Below are 2486 nucleotides of genomic sequence, written 5' to 3'. Positions count from 1 at the left end.
AGTGCAGTGGCGCAATCTCGGCTCACTGCAAGCTCTGCCTCCCGGGTTCAAGCAATTCTCCTGCCTCAGCCTCCCTAGTAGCTGGGACTACAGGTGCACACCACCATCCCTGGCTAATTTTTGTACTTTTATTAGAGATGGGGTTTCACCATGGCGATCTCTTGACCTTGTGATCCACCCGCCTCGGCCTCCCAAAGTGCTGGGATTACAGGGGTGAGCCACCGTGCCCAGCCTCTCGCTATCTCTTTTGCCTAATAAATACGGAGGGCTATGTAGGAGGGCTGTGTAAAGCTCAGAGCCCTTGTCCACTACAGGCAAAAGACCCCTTCTTCCAAATATACTCTCTTGTCTTTGTTTTTTATTCCTGCGTTCACCCTCCTTTGTTCAGTCTCCCTAGGTCCATGCCAGCTACACACACCCAATTATTTTTTTTGTTGTTTTGTAGAGATGGGGTTCCACTATGTTGCCTAGGCTGGTCTCACACACCTGGGTTCAAGGGATCCTTCTGCCTTTGTCTCCTAAAGTGCTGGGATTATAGGCGTGTGCCGCTTGCATGTGGTCCCTTCACTGTTGTCTAAGCCTCTATCTATTCCACTTCCATCCCCTCATCATATCAAACATACTCTTTGGGCCTGGCATGGTGGCTCACACATGTAATCCCAGCACTTTGGGAGGACGAAGGCGGGCAGATCACTTGAGGTCAGGAGTTCGAGACCATCCTGAGCAACATGGTGAAACCCTATCTCTACTAGAAATACAAAAATTAGCTGGGTGTGGTGGTGCCCACCTGTACTCCCAGCTACTCAGGAGGCTGAGGCAGGAGACTCACTTGAACCTGGGAGACAGAGGTTGTAGTGAGCTGAGATTGTTCCACTGCACTCCAGCCTGGGCGACAGAGTGAGACCCTGTCTTAAATAAATAAATAAATAAAACATATCCCTTGGTACAACTTTATTTATTCAACACGTAACTCAGATCTCATATGGGTCTAGCATCACTCTTAGAGAGCTAGACTTTAACCTCATTGATCTATCGTCCTGAAAGTCCAGCGTTTTCCCACAAATGTTTGCTAATTCCCGGGGATTAATATTCTCAGGATCTACTATGTCCTCTATTCAAGCTTTCTTGTAAAACATTACAAGAAATGTAAATTAACACAGCCTTTCTTTCTAGTAGCCCTCAAAAAAACCACATTCACAGAAAAGCCTCACTTAGCCATTTGGCCTTTATTTATTTTTATTTCGAGACAGGGTCTCACTGTCACCCAGGCTGTGGTGCAGGGGTGGATCCTAGCTCACTACAGCTTCAAACTCCTGGGCTCAAGGGATCCTCCTACCTCAGCCTTCTGAGTAGGTGGGATCACAGATGTATGCAACCAGGCACAGTATCAGGCCTCTGAGCCCAAGCCTGCACGTATACATCCAGATGAACTGAAGTAACTGAAGAATCACAAAAGAAGTGAAAATGGCTGGTTCCTGCCTTAACTGATGACATTACCTTGTGAGATTCCTTCTCATGGCTCAGAAGCTCCCCCACTGAGCACCTTGTGACCCCTGCCCCTGCCTGCAAGAGAACAACCCCCTCTGACTGTAATTTTCCACTACCTACCCAAATCCTATAAAACAGCTCCACCCCTATTTCCCTTCGCTGACTCTTTTTGGACTCAGCCCGCCTGTACCGGGTTGATTAAAAAGCTTTATCGCTCACACAAAGCCTGTTGGTAGTCTCTTCACACGGACGTGCGTGACACCCAGCTTTTTTTGTTTTGTTTTGTTTTGTTTTGTTTTTTGTTTTTGGAGACAGGGTCTTGCTCTGTCACCCAGGCTGGATTACAATGCTATGATCATAGCTTACTGCAGCCTCAACCTCCTGGGCTCAAGTGATACTCTTGTCTCAGCCTCCTGAGTAGCTGGGAACACAGGCACACGCCACCATGCCTGGCTAATTTTTGGACCTTTTGTGGAGATGAGGTCTCACCATGTTTCCCAGGCTGTTCTGAAACCCCTGGGTCAAGTGATACCTCCTGCCCTGGCCTCTCAAAGTGTTGGGATTACAGGCATGAGGCACCACATTGGGCCTTTTTTTTTTTAGACATGGGGTCTTGCTATGTTGTCCAGGCTGGCCTCAAACTTCTGGCCACAGAGATCCTCCTGCCTTGGACACCCAAACAGTTGGGATTACAGGTGTGAGCCACCATGCCCAACCCCGGTCTTTATTAAAGATACTGTATGACTGGCACACAAGGAAAGAGATGCCATCCAGCTCCATGGGAAACAGTTTCATAATCTTATTGTAATTATTTTTCTTCCAGTCCCTTCTGGGCTGCTCTGCCATTGGGGGCTTGAAGCTCTTCCCTTTTACCTATGCAGCCCCTTACCCTGCTGTCCTGCTCTTCTCTCTCGTGGTTCCTCTCTCCCTCAACATTTTATATTCTCCATCTATATAGGTCAATTTTCTCCCAAATCTATTATCCAATTTGTACAGTT

This window comes from Mandrillus leucophaeus, unplaced genomic scaffold (genome assembly GCF_000951045.1).
Source record: "Mandrillus leucophaeus isolate KB7577 unplaced genomic scaffold, Mleu.le_1.0 Scaffold74, whole genome shotgun sequence".
Taxonomy (NCBI): domain Eukaryota; kingdom Metazoa; phylum Chordata; class Mammalia; order Primates; family Cercopithecidae; genus Mandrillus; species Mandrillus leucophaeus.
This window is presented reverse-complemented; position numbering follows the sequence as displayed.